General features: G+C 37.8%; 1 long non-coding RNA gene across 1 annotated transcript in view; it reads right to left on the bottom strand.

Moving 5' to 3' along the window:
* Positions 1-12,448: 12,448 nt before the first annotated feature.
* Positions 12,449-20,528, bottom strand: part of LOC136296701 (uncharacterized) — a 43,828-nt gene continuing 35,748 nt past the window's right edge. The window contains exon 5 of the long non-coding RNA XR_010722991.1: positions 12,449-12,502. This is a non-coding gene — a long non-coding RNA (uncharacterized lncRNA). The remainder of the gene's footprint in view (positions 12,503-20,528) is intronic.

Genomic DNA, 20,528 nt, shown 5'->3' with positions numbered 1-20,528 from the left:
AATTACTCTGTCTTTCACAGGATATTTCCCAGTAATTGCTCATTTTAAATCTGAGTGATTCCTTGATAGCACACAAAAGATTTTTTTTTTCTAAAATGACCTTTTTTTTGTTACTAAGTTCCAGTGAGCACTGGATTTATGAAATCAGTGAGAAACTGAAAAATGTTTCAATATACTGGTTAGGACTGACATTAAATCCTTGAATCTACGACTCTTTATATGTTGATCAAGTTCTGCCTTTTTAAAAATATTTTTATTTAGTTTTTCTGTATGGAATAGGGCTTGGTGTTGCATGGTGAAGCTGACAGACTGGAGAACATTGCTGTAACATAGTTTGTGTCTGGTAGTCTTACCAGGGTGACTCAATTAGTTGTTCTATGTTTTGTGCCTATTATTTCTGATCTGGATCCCACTGCCCGGGGCTACACTGAGGAGCAAGGAGACGGTCCTGAGGATTTTCCCATTACTCTATACTTTGTTTAAAATAAATGACTACATACATGCTGAAAACATCCACTTCATACCACCTTCAGTCACCCTAAACAGGAGTTTATTGCCCCACACTCCTTTGACATGAATTTTAGACTTCAGCCAATGCCACTTGAATCTATTAGCATTGCCAACAAGACATACCTTCAAAGAAAATATTTCATGCAGACATCATGCCTCCCTTTACAAATGTTTCCTTTAAATCCCAAAATCAATGTTATTTTCTTTGTGGCCTTTTAAGCAGAAGTTCTGTCCTTTGTATGCAAAGTAGGACTGATTCTTGCAACCACATTTGCTCTAAGCAGAAACACCTCATTTGTGCTTTCCTTCCTCCTTTGTCACAGATAGGACAATAAATTAGCACCACGGGTTTCCCATCTATATTTTTTTGCATCTGTAACATGGGAATTCAAAGAGGCAGTGATCACCCACATCTTTTATACAGGAAATAATTCTTGTCCAGCTGAATACTAGCTATGGGGGAGATTGTCCTGAAAAATTTAAACTGTTTTGTGAAAAAGATTGGAAATGATTGCTTTGTGACAGCATAGCCACAAAACATTTGACCTTATGCTTTAGCTATTTGAAGGACTAGCAAATGTCTACAGGAGGGTGCTCACTAATGTAATAAAATCTCTAAGAGATAGAGTCTGCTTTGTTGTCTCATAATTTTGCCTCATAGGAGGTTTTAATTGTATTAGGGCTATCAAGGTCCAATACTATCAGAAGATGAGTTTTTAAAACATTTCCTAGGAGGCTGGCTTCAGCCTTCCCATTTTGAACACCAAGCTCACAAGAGAGATCTGGTTTTGGGCTTGTGGTTAAAAAAATGCATGGCTCTGGAGTATCAGGGAAGGTCTGCCCTATGCAAGGATGTGTGGTGCACAGATCCCCATGAAAGCACTGGCCAGGCTACCTCAATCCCAAAAGCTTGTTTGTGGAGACATGTGCTTGGACTTAGTGGGCTTGGAGTTCTGTTGCAGGGAGGTTTCAGTAAATCAAGTGATTGAGCACAGACAAGTCAAGCAGTTTATTGCTGCATTGAGAGTTACTCTGTTGCCTACTCAGCTAATGCCAGAGACAAAAAAAAACCCAAAACAATGAGTTGGCTGATGTTTCCGAGAAAGACATCAAAGATATGCTTCATCCTTGCAGCCTCCCCCCTCACTCCTGCCATGCCTTCATTCCTCCAGCAGCAACAGCAAGATTCCCATGCAGGTCTCCCATTATTCAGAGCTCTCCTCTCCCTAGGCCAGGAGCAGTCTGGCTCCCAGCCCCTGGCTGCAGGTCTTGCCTCTGCTGATTAAATGATTTGAGCCATCCTTTCCAGAGTGAATATCTCCACACAGTGTTACTCTGAGCCATGCACATGGCACACATCTGTCTGGAAGAAGCTCTACTGTGGAATGCAGAGATGTGCCCTCAAAGACACAAAGAGTTAAAGCAGTGTAATTTTCCAAACAAAACTAAAGGCAGTGCATCATTTTTTTAATAAGCTATGGCAGGCTGTGTGACACCATGTAATTTTTGAGAAGTTTTATACTTTGCAAGAAAACAACAATAGCCTGTGTCTTTTTAAGACTGTTTTTTTCCTGCCAAAAGCGCCTATTTGCTTTGTTCTGATTGCAGTATAAATATTGTGGTGAAGGCATTTAACAATGGCTACAAAGATTCCTTTATTTTACCTTGTGAAGGGACGTTTCATAAGTTTACCAGGCATATTCATCTCAAGTGAATGAAAAATACTCTGCACTGTAGATTTGCTGAAGTAGACCCTTCAGGAATAAATGCAACAGTAAAACATTAGTCAGCATTAACACATGCAAAGTATCCCAAACCCTTCTACGGCCTATTTGGTAAATCAGTAACTGTGTGGCATGGACAGACAAGGGTAAGAACCCTTAGTGCCATCATTCTACAAATGAGAGATGATATGAGCAGCTCAAGCCCCAGCTCTCCCTTGCTGGCTGTCTCATGTGTTGAGAACCACAAGCAACACCGGAGAGTCTGATACAGGAGAGACACCTGCCTTGCAGAGACTCATGAAAGGGATCCCTCCAAAAAATCTCACATCTGCTGAGAAGTACGACCCCCTTTGACATCCCAGCTGGAATAATGTGCTTATGCTTCAGTACTTGCAGAGAGTCACATGTAAAATTAGGCCCAGTATGATTAAAAGACAAAGTCAGGATTGAAATGCACGATGATTGACCAAAGCCAGCTTCTCTTCAGATTCTCTCTTGCAAATGTAACATAACTCAGTCCCTGCTGCTTAGGTCAAGAAAGTGGAAACGAATTACCTTTTTAGTTAGTCACCCTCACTTGGTTTAAATAAGAAAACTGGTCTGAGTGTAGGGTCCCCTTCAGCAGTGAGAGGACTAGGAGTAATACCTGGTGTTGATTAATGTGGGAGGAGGTGCTGACCTTAGTCTGAGCAATGAATGGGTTTGAGAGCCATTGACCTGTGCTCTGGTGAGTTTGGATGCAGAAGTTTATTGCCGCTGAGCTGGTTGCTCCCAGGAAATTGAAAGGTTGTGGGAACTTCAGACTGCTTTCCCCAGCCAGGAGTAGTTATGGAAACTTGCTGGCACCTCCAGCTTCAGCTCCCTGCCTAATGGAGGAACCCACAGACTGAGGAAGCAGCAGTCATACAGGGGGTGGAGATCAATTCTCACCACCTGTGGATTGCAGGCAGGTTGAAACTTGGAACTGGTCATCAGTCCCAGTGTGGGCTCAGTCCCTGATCCCAGGGGCTATGGCATCATAATTGCTTTAGGCCAAATGCTGCAGCTTATTCTCTAGCCATGATTTCTCCACATGCTAGGAATGACTTGTTTGCAGATTCTCTCTGTGGCCACCTCCCCCTCTGAAGGACCACCACAGCCCTGTTGCTCTGTAGCCCTCACATAAACCCTCCTTATGAGGCAGAACATCTTACTCCAGTTTATTTTCAGCTCACCATCTCATTAATCATTCTGAATTATTCTATCAAAGCTATTTATTTTTTCCACTACTGTCGGAGAAGCATAAACCTGTTTTCTGTCTCTGTGTAGCTGATTTAAATGCTTGCTTTTCTGAAGCATCACACACCGATTTAGTGGGCTCCTTGACTACTGCATCTGCTAGTTATTGTTATTGCTACATTGTACTTAACTAGATTTTTAAACTATTTTCTTATTGATGGCCATTTCAACCCATTCTTTTACATCTATAAAGGAGGCAGTCAATTGTAATAGCAGTAATGTAAGATAAGTCTCATCCTTTTGAAGAGCCAGTCAAGAAAGGACATTGCAATATACGCTCACATTTTGAAATTACAGAATATAAAAATTGAAGTCTCATGAACCTTAATATTACTAACAGAAAGACTACTTGGTTTTTAATGTCATGTTTTTCAAGATGATATTGAAAGGGCCGTAAGCAGAAGGCATAGCCAGTGCTAGACACTTGGGAGCAATGTGTAAGTGTACACACAGCTGCTTTGATGCTTAAACAGAGATATATGTTACATGTGGCTTTTAAAAGAATCTGAAGTAGATTAAACATGTGATTTCCTTACATTTTGGTGGCACTGAGTCATAGATATATAATTATAGATCCTAGTGGGTACCTAATAGCATCTTTAAACATCTAAAGACATTTAGACAGCTATGATGGAGGAGTCCTGCTAAAAGACCACAGAGAACTTTCAAGCCCCTGCTCACCCTTTGCTGGGAGATACCAAAGGGCTGAATTAATAATGGAGAGTTCGACATGACATAGAAAGAAAAATAAGGAATGCAATAAAGATTAAGAATTCATGCTTGTATACATATATGTATATCTATGCACACACATATTCAGACCTGAAGTTGGGGCAGTATTTAAGTTCTCATGAAACCAGAATAGGAATAGGAGGTGTTTTATCTGACTGCATGCTTGACTGCCAGAATTATTGTAAATGAAGCCTCAGGAGTTCACAGCTGAAAGGATGATCCATTTGCCATGTTATCTCTGCTAAGAGGTGTAAATGAATATGAAATTCACTTCTGCATGACTCCTGAAAATGACAAAGCATTTCTTATCCAACCATGGAATAAGAAAGATGATCCAGAGTTACTAATGGTACTGATGTGTAATCTTGTCTGACATTCCTCCTACCAGCATTTATTAGTAATTTGCTGAAGAGAGTACATATGACTAACAGGGGTCAGTTAGTCATTGAGTTTGGCCGAATTTCATATTTGGATTCTGGGAAAGGCTGATCTCTGACTATCTTTGAAACATTTATATATAAAGTAATCATCAATGGCAACATACAGGAGGAATCAGTTTTTTATCACGTTTATTTCCTAGCTTACATAAGCACTGGTTCAGCCCAACCCCAAAATGATGAATTCATTTTCAAAACTTCTTTCAGACTTGTTCTATGGTATATTTTTTGGAGGGGGAGGCAGGGAGAAAGACAGGGGGAATGATGTGTGATGGGGCAGTTTACCATCCATTTCCCTTTCCTCCTTTTTAATTTCATATTCATTTTCAGAGGAAAGAAAAAAGTACATCTCTATCTTGGTCTCTTAAACGCACAAGGTTTAAATAGATATGAAGTATTTTTCAAAAAACAAACCCTGAGAATAAACAGCATCTGGAACACTGTGTCATCTCAGTTTTCTCATTCACTGGGGTGACAGCTGAAAAAGTAGAAAGACTACCTACAAGGATTTTAACTCAATTCCTGTTCTGATTCTTTGCAGCAGCTCAAAGAGGAGATGCAAGAAATTTTTGTAACATAAATCAACTTAACTCATTCCCCCTTGGAAACAGTATTAATGGAGATAGTGCCTCTGAGCTGTACCCACAATGATGAGTGCGGGGACAAGAAGAGTGGCTACTTGGAGTGAAGTAGTTGGTGCAGAAGATGTGAAGATCTCATTATTTATAGCTCAGGGTTTTTTCCACCTCTGACATGCTCTAGTCTGATCCTGTGGTCTGCATGCTCTCTCCAAAGCCATTTGCTGTGGAGAGACTAGCAAGTAAAGGCTCACTAAATGAAGACTGAGGGGAAATCTGCTACAGAAGCACAAACTCCAGCTGAAGTGTCGATGTGTCAACACCTTGACTGCACAGCCTTGGAAAGTCCTCAGGCTGATTACCCCAATTCTGAGAACTCCTGTAGTGAGTGGCATTAGAAACATCAGGATTTTTTCTTTGTTGGTCTTGCATTCCTTGGGAGCTGAATCTTAAACGCTGGTATTACATGTCTAAAGTCTGTTCTGAAGTGAATGAATGTAACCTTAAATTTTTTTTTGGTGTTGGTTTTAGTTTCCTTTTTAGGATTTGGGTTGGGGTTTAATTTTTGGGGTTTTTTTAAATGAGTTTCAGTGTAAATTAAGGCATGTTCTTCTAGGACAGAAAGGCATGTTGGAAGTGTTCAATGGGAATTATCATCTCCCCTTACTTTTTGCATGGTGCTTGAATGCATATTTACTGTGGGCTCATAATGAATGTTGGCTGACAGCACTGCTTTTGAAATGTTACTCAGAGCATCCACCAAAAAAAGTTCCAATTCTTTCAGATTATCTGCTTTCCTATTCTCAACTGGTTGCAGGGAGTCAGCAGGATGTGTTCAGGTCTCCTCCAATAGTGATGGATGGATGAATTTATGTTGACACACCCTGTGAAGACAGGAGTTAAAACAGTATTGAAGTGAACGCAACTGCTTTAGGTAGTCTTAGTCTTTAAGCAGCTTTGAAATAACCTTAGAAGAATCTCCCACTCCTATTGGAAAGGAGTTTTTCTAGAAAGTATGGGAAAATTTAGGAATTGTGCTAGAATTTAATATCTTTTTGTCACAGATGGGGTCTCTGAGATAGAGTAGCCAATGAGTAGCCTGATGTCATAAAGCAGCTGAGGGGATGGTCACAGAAACATTCTACCCTTATGATCAGAACTGCTGTTTTGTCTTCCTTAACAGTCTCCTGGAGCTGCCTCTGCTCTGAGCAGGAGATTGGCCCAGATGACCTTCAGAGACCTCTTCCAACATCAACCACTTGATGATTCTTTCACAGTTCCACCATTTTTCTCTGTTTCGCTCACTGGCTTTATGGTTTCGAAAGAAAATGTGATAAAGATCTAACAATACTTTATTTGGGTCTTTTTAAAGTTAAGATTACCATGCAACACTTCTCAGTGATGTGCTGAGGCTAGAGTCTTAGGCTCTTGAAAGTCACACACAAAGAATTCATCTTTCTGTGAGTCCTTATGGAGCCCAGATTCACTGCCGTATAGGAAATATGTGTGCTTATGAATGTGAAGTGACACACTTAAATGTTGCAGTGCCAAGGCATTCTTCCTAATCTGCCAAGATCTGAGATCTGAGTGATCTGAGACCTGCTACAGCTGACACGGATGAGGAGACCTGCTAAAGCAGGCAGGAGAAATAGAGGTTTTGCTTATATATGTCACCATCCTGAACTCAGACATTATGTGGTTAAGTCAAAACGAAGTGAGAAAGCTTTATGACTGCTAAAGGATATCAATGAGATAGAGACTGTAGTGTACATTCAGGTACTAGCATGGTTTCTTCAAAGATTATATTTATTTTGAATAGTATTTTCCTTTTGGTTTAGAGAGCAATCTATTTAAATTGTGCATAGAAGCCAGGTATGCAAAATCAATTTTTTTAGTCTACATTTTATTACTTCTAAATCTGATTAAAATCTACTATGACAATAATATCTGTTACATCCTATATGTTACTAACAATTTGTATAATCTAATTGATGCAACTTCTTTATGATTTAAAAGTCTTCTGAGATACCTGATGTGGTAGCTCCTGCTCTGGGTAAGTTTGAGTTCTAGTCTGCATCATCCTTTTTTTTTTTTTTTTATTACCAGAATTTTAATTATTATTACAATAAAAAACAACTATTCCTGCTTGGAAGAAAAATGAGTTCATTCTACTAGCAAAGAGAAACTAAAGTCAGAAATTAGACAAAAACATGTGACAATGTTGTATTCATGTTCCTTCCATTTAATTTGAAAGAATGCCCCTTTTGTGTTGATACTGAGGTGTACAACCAACATAATTAAATGTTTCATTAACATGGGACTAACTCACTGTAGTAAACACCACCTTAGTAGGAGATTTTTGCAGGGTTAATCAGTTCTATGGCATTCCTTCTAAATCTATTTATCCTTTTCATGCCAGTTATTGTATGTTTTCACTTGATTATCTATTTCAGAGTATTAAGAGAAAATATCATTTTTGGATTGCATTATCTAATTCTGTCTCAACTACAGGCTTTTGATTTCTTTTATTGCATGACAGAAAACACATGGAGAAGGAGCATCTGGATCATTGTTGTGTTCCTTGAATCTTTTTGAGACTGACAAAATACTTTGCAGTTTTTCACGTTAGAGAAGTTTGAGAGAAAGGAAATTAATTTGCACACCAAAATAATAGGACAAAAAAAATAAAAATTGCACCTGGAGGATTTGCAAGGCAGTGACTAGATCAAGATCCATGTGATGAAGATACAAATGGCCCTTGAGAAGGTCAAACTGAGATCTGAGTGCATGACTCAGGATCCACATCTCCTTCCACATAAGAAACACTACAGAACTTCAAGACTAAATGAAATAACTGTACTATTGTCTCAATCAAATGTGTTTTCAAAGCTCTTGCTCTGGGAGTAATTAAGAGGTGACAATCACTAGACAAGGTAAAAAATGTATATTGAAACAGCGAGGCTCTCAATAAATTCAGACAACATAATCCGGCAAGATTATGAGGCATGAATTGTACTGCTTCTAGAAAATGAAGATCCCAAATTCTAGAAATAGAAAACATAGTGTGAAAGGCACACTTGTTCAGGTTAGGGAACTGCATTCAGGGCTTGCTTGCTCTTAATCTTTCTGAAACCCCCCCCTAATGGACACGCAAACACCTTTGGCTGCACTCTCTGAAGCAGGATGTCACACTACAAAGTAGCCAGTGTTTAAGATCTACTGCCTGAGAAGTTGTAAATCAAATATTGTGGGCTTTTTCTAAAGTTATATCATATTTCCTCAGCATTTCTGTGTTCAAAAATAAAATGTCTTTCATACTGAAATTTAAAAGATACTGTGAGTTCTAAGAAGCAATCTTGAACCTTAGTACACTCTGCCTAAATACCTCATTTGATTCCTCACTAATTAATATAATATAGAATATTGGGATTTTTCTTCCACTTAGTATACAACATATTTTTACTAATGAGGATCATAGTTACTCATTAAAGAAGAGTAGTCCACTATTCTAGCTGCAGTTTGCAGTGCAGTGTGTTAAAAATTAAAGCACAGCCTCAATCTTAAATTTCATAGATGATATGCTGGCTCTGTGGAAGTCAATTAAATTTTTGCCATTGATTTCCAATGATGAGAGTGTTTCACAGTATATGTTTGGACTGTAAAAGAAATCAATACTATTTTGAGACATTTACTGGCTGAATTCTGTTTATTTTTAGTTCCCTTGATTCCTACATGTAGACCAAGACAAATTCATTCAGAGAACTTTGTGGACTGATAGCCTAACGAATATGATTTAAACATGAGGCAACAGCCTAAATCATATGATATTGCTTTCAGTTTTCAAACTTCTCCTTTATTATCAAGGTGGGGTTTAACACAGCAAAATGAAAAATTGACACACAAGTCGAGGAATATCAAACAAGATAAAACACACATCCCAAATACTTTGTTGATAATGACCTGGTTTTCCGTAAGCACATAGTGTATAGATACACCATACATAAATCTGCCCTCTCCCTCATTTGAAAATGAGCAAAAGTGAGTAATTTTGAAAGAATGTTCAAGAAATTGTAGCAGAGAAAATGAGCTTGGAAGCTAAGCCCTTTCCTGCCCAGTTTTTGCCTAGAATAATTTTCTCCAACAAAGTTAATCATCCCTGAAAATATTAGTTTAAAGGATGCATTGAAATCATGTAGCTGTATCTGTACTTTACTAAGTTGCTATGAAATGGAGCATGTATTTTTACTTCACAGTGCTCTAATTTTCTGATTTACAAGATATTTTAAAACAGCATAACAGTTTTATGCCTATTTTCAATTAAAGGGGATTATTTAGTTCACAATATCTATGCAGCAAGAAGATTGGTTAAATTAATACGTGGCATGTGATATGGTTGCTTCAGCTGCTGTATATTAATATGTATATATGGGCAATAGTTCATAAAATTAAAAGGAGGGCATTTTTTAAATTTACAGATATTCCTTTTATAGCTTCTCTTTTAAGTTCTTGAAAAGCAGCCAGGCTCTTTTCATATTTTTTAAAGTGGAAATGTGTTTATCAGTATTAAATACAGTGCAATATACTCTACATGGTGACATACAGAGTAGGCACATGTGCATTGCATGTTAGATAATATTGTTCTTTCATAATTTATCTACATTGTATATACAATTTTCCTCAGAGAGTGAATACACCCAACATGTTCACAAGATCCACACACTCCAAATATTTGGACCACTCTGAGATGTTAAGGGAGTTACCTCATGAGACAGATCACATGCTCTTGTTTCTCTGCAAAAATTAGGTGGTACCTTAATTAATGCTGAATTGCAGCGGAATTCCATGTGAGCACTTAAAACGCTCACAAGGCTACAGAATGAGTTAATTATGATCAGCATTGTTACAGTGAATACCAAATGAATTAATAATGCTGGCATACTTAAAATGAAGTGTTAGCCAGGACCGCAGCAGAAAGCGTAAGGTTAAACGTTGTGTGATGAAAGGCATTACGTGCTCAGCGGGAAGAAGCAAACTCGGTCCCTGCAGCTCCACACTCTCGAGCACAGTGTCTGCCAGCATCACACACACTTCATATTTGAACAAGTCAAATGCACATTTTCCTGCAGGAACAAGTGTTCAGCAACACTAGGCACAGTTTAAATTTCTAGAAGAAGAAAACACACCCAGTAAAGAAGCAGAATTTTGTAGCAGCCCTCTGAAGGTCTCCTTCTCCTATAGACAGAATTTTAATAGCTATCTATATCATTTAAAAAGTTCATTTAAATGAAGCTGAACACAGAAGGAACACCTAAATCTCCTAGAGCATGCTGCTGCCCTGAGTTGTGCTGTCACTTAGCAGGCACAGTGTATTCTAGCTGGAATGAAACTGTGAAATACCATGACCTTACTGTACCTAATAAATTACTGCTTCATAACCTTCTGAAGATAACCTGCCTTGAAGTCATCATGAAATTTTTGTTTAGATATAATATATTGCAACAATTCATATCTACTATGTATTTGAAAGAAGTGAAAGCATAAATGGATTTAATCAGACGTAATTATTTTTATGCCTAGTACTCAAAAATATGCAGAAATGAATTTATGGTAATTTGGCAGCCAGTGGGAATTGTGTTTATAAATGTTGAAACAGCTGTTGGCAAATGTAAGTGTTAAAGCAAGGAAAACAGCTTTTAACTTCTATACGTCAGGTTTGCAATAAAGGAATCCTTGCTCCTTGTGAGAGCTGTTCTCTGATTGACGCGCACTTCCAGCTGCTCCCCTCAATTCATTCCACACTCATAGGCACAGAAAAGAGATAAGAATTTGCGCTCTAAATTTTGACTAGTCCTTCAGTGGCTCTCCTACTGTCTGTAACTACAAGCACATGTTACACGGTAATTCTTGGGGGGGTTACGATAGGAGGAATGGATAATGTGAGGACTTGCTGCACTTCCCTCTGCTTTAACTTCTAGCATCTTCTCTCGTTGGAGATGCTTGTACTGCCCCACCTTTACACATAGATCACATGCTTGAAGGTTTGTTAACAAGAAACATGCACCTACTTAAAACTGTGTCAGGGCTTAACTCCTGTGTTCTCCAGGGTGGGCTTGTAGCATTGCTTTCCCAATTTTAGTTTCAGGGGTTTAAGCAGAAAGAGTTTTACTCCATAGAAATACATGTATGCTACCTTAATATATGGCAGTTCTGCAAGCAGTACTCCTGCCAAGTTCTCGTAGCTTGGCTTCCGTATAAAAATCTCTGTTAAAGTAATGTCTGAAGTTTTACATGGTATCAATTACTCATTTTATTCTATATCTTTATTGCTTTATTTCCATGCATTCTAGATGGACAGGTTAAAAATACCTAGTCTGCTGTAACAAAATTCTCTTTCAGGTTCTCATTCTAAATGCAAACATTTTATTTGAAAATAAGTGAACAACAGAACTAAAAGTGGTCAGTAAACTTGACAGCCCAATGTAGGCTGGTGTCAGGAAAGTAACCTATTTATGAATTGGAAGAAATATCCTGTATGAACAGCACTGGGGACTGACCTCTCAACACTTATGATATTCAAAGTCAACATTTTAAAACAAACAACAAGGGTAAAACACATCATTACTGCATTGCTGGGTAAGTACACTTTTGACTCAGAGTATGTTACAACTTTTGCACATAATTTCCAATTTTGAAGATGTAACTAAGAGCTGACTGTGTACATCACAGCCTTAATCCTAGTGTCTGACTTTATCAAATGATGGGGTTCTCTTTCATTCCTGTACTCTATGTTATTGCGGAAATCAGTAGCATTTCCAATAAATTATAGATTGACCAGTACTAAAGGCTTTTTGAAAACCATACTCAGTCATCGCCTACTGAACCCTTTTAAGCTTCTATTAGGCTCCTTTGAAAACCATAGAGTGCCCTCTGTTGACCAAAGCATATTCCTTTAACATATTAAATATTTAATACAAAAAAATGTTACAGTTTCATCTTTTACACTGTTTCACTTTAAGAAAAAATGTTAATTTTGCAAAAGGGAATGTATTCTCTTAAAGACTGCTATTGGAATACAGAAGTGCAAAAAACCCCCAGACTATAACCGGTAGTATTACTAAATATTTACACATAATAGTGATGATTGGAAAGATACATACCTGGCTACGCTAGCTGAGAGCAGTTTCTTTCCCTGTGTATGCACATGTGTGCACATGTCGGTTCATGGTCCTGAACATGCACTTTTCTATTAATACAATGAAAAAAAATAGAGTTTGTAAAAACTCGGAGCAGACACGGATACTGCATGACAGAGCACACAGTGAGCAACAGAAAAAAGTGGTAAATGGTGATTGCTTAATCCCACCATGTTCTCCCAAAAAGCGAAACAGCTGAGTGCAGATTTCAGCTCCCATGTTGTCTCCATATGACACAGAAAAATTGATGGCTTGGCTTGCTGGTGACTCTTTGAAAATAAGTTCCAGCAAGCCTTGATAAAACAGTAAATTTTATTGCAATTTCTGAGCAGGAATTCATAGGAGGATGAGAATAGTTCTATTATTTTTCCCATCATCTTTCCTTTCTCATCTGTTAGCCGAGTGAAAGCATTGTTATACTTAGGACTATTTCACATATTAATTGAAGATGTCAATACTGAAAGTGATTGACTTGCATTAAAATATCTTCTAAAATAACATATAAAATAACATCTGATATACTTTATTTAAATGTTGATAAAAGACTCACACTTCATGATGAACATTGAGATAAATATTAGTTTATAATTAATCCTACCAGTTAATGAAATTCTTCCATTTATCCTGTGTCGTTGAACAGATAATGATTCATTTTTGGAAGTGATTGTTCTGTGATATTTTATACTAAAGGAAGAACAATTTCCATTATTTTGTGTCTATTTCAATTCACAGAAAATAAAAGAAACAGTTGTCTAATTTTATTTCTCTTACTGTTATACAGTAAGTTGGACTTTGGTTCCAACTGTTGAAGAAATGGATCCTAATCCTGAATGTCTGTACATTCAGAAATATGGTGGCAACTATAAAAACACATGAACAATTCACCTGTTGTAACATGTTAAATCACTAGCAAATAGAGTAAATTAACATTTAATTCCTAATATAAAACATACAAACTTAAACCAGATGTCTGGAAATTAAAGAGGAAACATACAGAAACAGTTCTTCACTGATCTAGGCTCTTTCTTGCATGGTATTTTTATGCAAATCTGATTCTTTCTCTAATCTTACAAACAAACCATATATTCATGAAGTCAAGGTTTTATTAAGTTTGGAATATGGCAATATAATTTTTAAGTACATTCATCATTATAATTTTTGCATAAGATCTTCATTTTTCCAGGTCCACAGATTAAATTCAGTTGTGAAATGAAATGTGTCAAATATATTTTTCTGAAGAGAAAGAAAAGAAAAGAAAAAAAAAAAAGAAAAAAAAAGAGAGAGTAAATGTCAAAAGGAAAACACAGGAGTGTTTCAGAAAATTTGCAATATAGTTAACTAAATTTATAAAATAAAATTTAGTAGCACGCAGAAAGAAGAAAAATAAACAAACAAAAAAATTTAAAAATCAACCAAACAAACAAAACCCCACCAGAGTAGCTAGTCTAATAGTCCTTGCATTTTTTAAAGGAAATTCTCGCAGTCATGAAAAATAATATAGTGTAGTACTGCCAAACGGGAAGGAAGTAAAACTCTTTGGAGAGCGTGCATTTAAAATAAGCTTGCTTGGGCTTATGCGAACATCTTTTACAAATTCCCTCAAAAATTATGGAATGAGTAAGTGGAAATCTCTTGCCGTACAGAAGGCCCCAGCTGCAGAATATTCCCATGACAACACAAAATCCTTGTCCTGTGCGCTCCCCACCTGTCCCATGGGCCACACGAGGGCGCTCTGCTTTTGTTTGTGACGCGCTCCGACTGCTCGGGAGTTCAGATGTGCTGTCTTACAAGGAACACCCTTTCTGTTTTTTTCCCTTTTTTTCATCCCATTTCAAAGATTGTCTGTTTTACCGCTTTATATAACTAGGTAATGAAATGATAGAGCCAAAAATCCCTGATGTGTCACTACACTTCTACAACTCGCTCAGGTTATGTCTCCCTATTGCCCTCGCAAGCGCTCACAAACTGTTTTGTTCTGTTGAGTATGTGGGATACACCCAAAACCATCAAAACCATCACTGAAGAGATTTGTTTTACGGACAGATGGAACTCTTGGGCAGCATTAAAGAGAAGCAGGACTCACGCTTCTGAGTCACATCAGAAGTGGGTGCATAACTCCTGTAGTACCTGAGAAAAGGGACTACACTGAAGGAACATGGTGTGGGTGTAAGCACACCACCACGGAATCTGGTTTTCTATCAGGCTATGTCTTGAATCAAACATATTATACAGCCAGAAGATAGTTGTAAGTTGTACTCCTTGTACCTGACCCTGAAACATCTACTCTATTAATAATTTTAAATTTGATACACAACAGCATGAACATAGAAGTTTCTTTCAATATGCCTTTTCTATTGGAATAAATAATATTTTCTGCTGTACACAATAAGTAAGGAACATTAACAAAAATTTACAAGTACATTTATAAACTAGACACTAGTTTTTTCAATACCTTTGACCATATATAGCTTTAGGCCATGCAAGACTAATCTTCTGAGCAGATTTCCAGGTAAGCTTTCCAAGAAGAAAGCTGTCCAGGAAAGGCATAGGACAGTCCTTTTTGTGTCCGTGCATCACTCCTCTTTAGAAGCACAGGGTGCTTTTTCTTGACAGCTGCATCACAGCATGGAGAGGGATGCTGATGTTTTCCAGCTTTTTAGAGCTTTGACAGTCTATCTCCATCTGGAAGGTCTTTCTCTGCACATCATCATTAACTAACCACAAGCAAGCTTGTTCCCTTTAGCTGGGCCTTTATCAGGCCCGTACTGGGTATTGGTGTACAGACACACTCAGAAAAATGGATAAAATTCACTCTGTAGTTGTGGATTGTCTGTGGCATATTTTAGAAATTAGCCACCTTTCCATGTTCAATTTTTAGTGTTCTTTCCTTCACCCTGGCCACAAAAAAACACAACTGGAGGGAAGTTTGATTTCCTTCATTGCAATGCTCATCCCCTGCACTCTTTGAACAAAGAGGAATTTCCCCTGCTCCATTACCACTGCATGTTTTTGTATAACTGTGCATTCTTTAATAAAATCATCAGGAAAGGGCACACTCTCAGCCACAGTTACTGCATTGGTGGCAACTGCTGGAAGTATGCTGAATTAGATGGGCCAATCTGTTACCCTCACAGATAAATCTTTTCTCTTGTTTGAAACAGGAAAACACACAGTTGAAAATTGCTCCTGGCTCTAAGTAATGAAAACACAATATATTCTCTTCATGCTGAATCCATCATAAGGTAAAAGTATATTAAGTATCAAGTCAAATGACTTCCCAATTAGCCAGCCAGGTTTGTATCCATGAAAAATGCAAATTACAGATGAGTGATGAGATCTTGTATGTGTTACTATTTTGCAGCCGCAGACTTTTTAGCTGGAACGATAGTAATAAATAATGTTTCTGAGTGCTCATGCTGTGAAATTGCTTGCTGTTGTGAATACATCTCTTCACTACCTGCAGGTGCAGCAGTGAAAGTACAGGCACTGTTAATCACCCTCAAAGCAATGAAAGGGAAAAAAGGAAAGATCCTTCCTGGTAGTGTCTTTCATGTAAATCCAATGAATCTAGATAATATGTTATCTTCAGGAAACCAGCAGTGCGCCTGGTTAGAGGATGGATTTGTCAGATATCCTTTCCTCTGTTCTAATCCCTTCCCTCTCCTCCTGCCTCTTAAAAAGGTCTTTATTTCATACAGGATAGAGCTCTGTCCATTTTTTAGAGTGAGCTGGCAAAGATGTTATCACGTAGTTACCTATGAAGGGACCAGCCTTGCAAGTTCTAGACAGCTCTGCCCTGCAGGCAGATGCTGTTGGTGGTCACTACACGGCTCAGCAGTAACTCCTTTCCTCAAGGGTGCTGAAATGCCATCCTTGAAATGTAAGGCAGTTTACTCTCCTCTTCAAGGTGAGGGCATCATGCAGAAGTCAGAGTTAATACAATTTTTGGTGCAGGTATTTCTTGTGCAGCACATAAAATATTGCAAATCTATCACAAAGAACAGGTTTACATTAAAAATTTCTATCCTTAATCCCTTCTGGTGATGATCTCTGTCTGACTCTCCAGTTAATTTTAAGCCATTGTCTAATCCATGCCCTCCTACCTTCTGCCTGCTCTTAAAGGTGTCAAGTGGAATGTTGTATTATGCCAGAATAATACAGGAGCAAAGATGTTTGGCAGAACAAGTCTGGCATTTTTTATGAAAGGACAATACAACTTATAAAATGCGTGAGAGTGGCAACCTGAACATTTCCTACTCTATTTTCCAGTTTTGCAAGGAAAACTTGTGTATTCTTTGCACAACTGAGGAAACTGCCTGAAAAACACAGGACAGTTGGTAAAATGCACAATTAAGTTGAAACAGATGTTGGTCCTTCCGAGGTTTGTGTGTTCTACTTGGTAGCTTTTTTCCATAGTATCCCTAGCTGTAATACAAGAGTGAAAAGTATTATGAGCTTAACACATTGGTCTAATGAGGTTTTCTTACTCAGCCTTGCAAAGTTCTTTAAGAACCTAGCTAATGTCAGCAAAATACAGGAGAGGCTTTTTGTCCCCTCTCTTTCATTTTTATTGTGTCTGGAAATAATAATGTTGTAAAAAAAATATATGTATATATATTCATGTTGTCTTTGAAAATAAAGAAAGGGCTGGAATATTTTGCAATTAAGATAATTTCCATTTGTGAAATTCACCAGCAATCAATCCTCACACACAGAAAAAAAAATCATGTGATGTATCTATGACAGTTACACAAAGAAAAATAATTTAGTTTATCTTGCACATAGCTATTGTTCTCCATTTGAAACACTTCTGTCAGCTGTATGTGATAACATCTCCCGTCTGTGTTTATTATGATAAAAGAAAAACCAGAGTAGAATATCTACATTTCTATTACCTCAAGAACCGATTTTTTCAGCTTTTCCATTAAAAAGAACAGGTTTGATTTAGCTCAAGGATTAGGTAGCTCCATCAAAAACACTTGTTGCTGCTGTAGGAGATGTTCTGCTGTGCACTGCATGCTCTTCCCTTTCTTATTTTTCAAGTAGCACCACGATAGTGCTACCCAGTTTATGTACTTGGGGTGCATTTTTTTTTTGGCAAAACCACAGAACTGAAATACTAGTATCACTCTTGAACATTCAAAAACATATAGAGAATTCCTAAACTTTAAAAAAAACACTGAACATTAGAAGTACATGAAACTAGAAGTAGGATTGACAAGAAGTATTTGTAAGGATGCATGAGGCTGCTAACAGGTTGCTGTTATCTCCAAAAGCAGGAATGTTAAATCTTACAAAAAATCATGAAATTCAGTTATTGATAGTTCAGTTTAAAAGAAATCCAAGCTTATTGACTCAGGAGATATGAGATTGAAGCACCCAAGCATCTTGGGGTCTGCTCTACTGTGGCTTTTAGGGGAAGATTTTCATAGCCTGGAAAAGGTTTTCTGTTGCTATTTCTGCTAGATCACATCTACACTGCTATATTAAGACTACACGTCATGAGAACCAGTTCCTTGATGACATCCACTCTACTTTCAAAGGTGTTTTTTCAGTACTGGAGGTATGTGGTCAGTAACGCTAAGTTACTGATGAAAGGAAAGTTGGAAAGATGTTAAAAGCTATATTCTTTTAGAGGTATTTCTTTGGCTAATTTTAAAAACATCTGAGGAAAGTAAAAGGTTTTAGTGATTTATTTCAACAAAAATGTTTCACACTTGCAGAAATCATTTGGGAGCAAGAGGAGTAGGACAGAAAACCTGTAGATATTGCCAAAATTCAGTTCTAAAGATGTGAAGAAATGAAAAGGAAAAAATGATGTCTTCTGTCAAACAAATTTTTTTAACATTAATTACAAGTTTCACCTCCAGGAAGAACTTCAGGAGGTTTAGCTCATTACCTATTTTTCAAAGGTAGCAAAAGTTTTAGGAGGGCATGTAAAAGGGAGGGTTCTGCCAGTTTTATCAGTTTTTTCAGCCTCAGTGGAGGCTGAAAAGATGTGTGTTGCAGATGTGACTGTGCTCCCTTTGATACATAAATCAAAGTCTTTTACTCAGATCTTCCAGAATTTCTCTTCTTTGCATGCAGGTAAGGAAATATTGGCGGAAGAGAGAGCAGGGGAAGGAGGAATACAAGTCTGGTAATTATCAGCCAAACTCCCTCTTTCCTCCTAGGCTGTGTATAGGGCACTTGGGTGTACCATCAGAGGAATAGCAAAGCCCTACAAAGGACTGTCTTGAGATAAAGGAGGATGACCTTACCTTTCCATCACCATGTATGTAGCTGTATAAGCAGAGAATGATAGTGGGAAGCAGCTGACAGTGGGGTTTATACTCCTTCAGATGGCTGCCTTCTGTCTCTCACCTAGTGCCTCACTACCACTGCTGTAAAAGTATACCTCAGTCAACATTTGAGTAGATTTTATTTTTTAAAATTATTTTAATTCATCTTGCTTAAGGCCTCTCTGCACGGCAAGGGTAAGAAGAAACATGCTGGGCTTGGTTTTTCAACTGGAACATACAGTCTGCTTACGGTAACTCTTATTTTTCTTTGATATTATTTTTTTCACAGCATTAAAAATATATTTCTTGGAACTAGGTCATGCTGAACTTCAAAATATCAGTGAGGCTATATCAAAATTTTATCAAATGCAAGACACAAACCCTCATTAATCACTCTCTAAACTGACCCAAAATCAGATAGCTGTGGTGAAGCAGTGTCAAATCAAAATGAATACAGCCTGTTGCTCTGCTCCACACAGGGGTACAAACTGCAGGATGTTATGTTTAGACTCTGCATGCTGTGAATAAAGTCCCATAGTCAGTCTCATTATTTTAAGGTTATCTGAAGGTTGTGAGTGGCGCCTGGATTAGATGATCATTGAAAGTCCCTTCCAATTGAAATGTTCTCCTCTCTCTTCTCTTCTCTTCTCTTCTCTTCTCTTCTCTTCTCTTCTCTTCTCTTCTCTTCTCTTCTCTTCTCTTCTCTTCTCTTCTCTTCTCTTCTCTTCTCTTCTCTTCTCTTCTCTTCTCTTCTCTTCTCTTCTCCTCTCCTCTCCTCTCCTCTCCTCTCCTCTCCTCTCCTCTCCTCTCCTCTCCTCTCCTCTCCTCTCCTCTCCTCTCCTCTCCTCTCCTCTCCTCTCCTCTCCTCTCCTCTCCTCTCCTCTCCTCTCCTCTCCTCTCCTCTCCTCTCCGTCTCAGTAGATTACCCAGAACATACACCACACAACGTATTCCTCTCTATCTTTAGATCACTCATTTCTAAGACAGGGATCTTTTTCGGAATCACTGTTAACTCTTCAAATTTTCAAAACCATGAAAAAACATTACGTTTCCAGAAACTGATGATGAAAATTCAGGTGTACAGTAGAATCAATAACTAAATGAACTGCAGTTCTTACTAAGAAAATTTCATTTCAGTGAAATACCTGTCAACATTTTTTCCATGATTTAAAATATACATTCAGTTTGCATGAAAGGTTAAGCATGATGGGTTCTTATGTCTTCTAAGTTCTTGCTTTCTGGAGAGAAATAGATTCAAAATATCTAGATGTGAGATATATGCAGGAAGCAAAACATGTGAACCAATCATGACAAAACCTTACACAGAGAAAAATTTGCTCTCCAGATGCTGAAAAGAAAAAGATTCATCCTTTCGCATCTTGAAAATTAAAACATTAACTCATTAACCACTTATTGGAAATACAGATAAAGATGTCTGAGTCTTTAGCTGTCTAGCATCAACCTCTTCAGTTCATACTTTTCTCCCGTTAAGTTTAGACCACATATTTCAGCATCAATAAACTGATTCATATAAAAGTCACTTACAGCACCAGTATTGCTCATGATATTTGCTGTCAAGAACATGAAAATCTCCTGCTAAAACAACTGCTCTCCTTCTATGACAAGGTGATCCACTTAGTAGATGAGGACAAGGTTGTAGATGTGCCTACCTGGACTTCAGTTACACTTTTGCCACTATTTCCCATGTTATTCTGCTGGAGAAACTACTGCTTACGGTTTGGACAGGTTAAAAAAAAAAGCTTCATGGGTAAAAAATATGGCTGAATGTCCAAGT

The sequence above is a fragment of the Chamaea fasciata genome, unplaced genomic scaffold, assembly GCF_029207755.1.
Source record: "Chamaea fasciata isolate MVZ Bird 193981 ecotype frontalis unplaced genomic scaffold, bChaFas1.0.hap1 SCAF_1, whole genome shotgun sequence".
Classification (NCBI taxonomy): domain Eukaryota; kingdom Metazoa; phylum Chordata; class Aves; order Passeriformes; family Sylviidae; genus Chamaea; species Chamaea fasciata.
The sequence above is the reverse complement of the archived record's forward strand: the minus strand, read 5'-3'. Positions and strand labels throughout refer to the sequence as shown.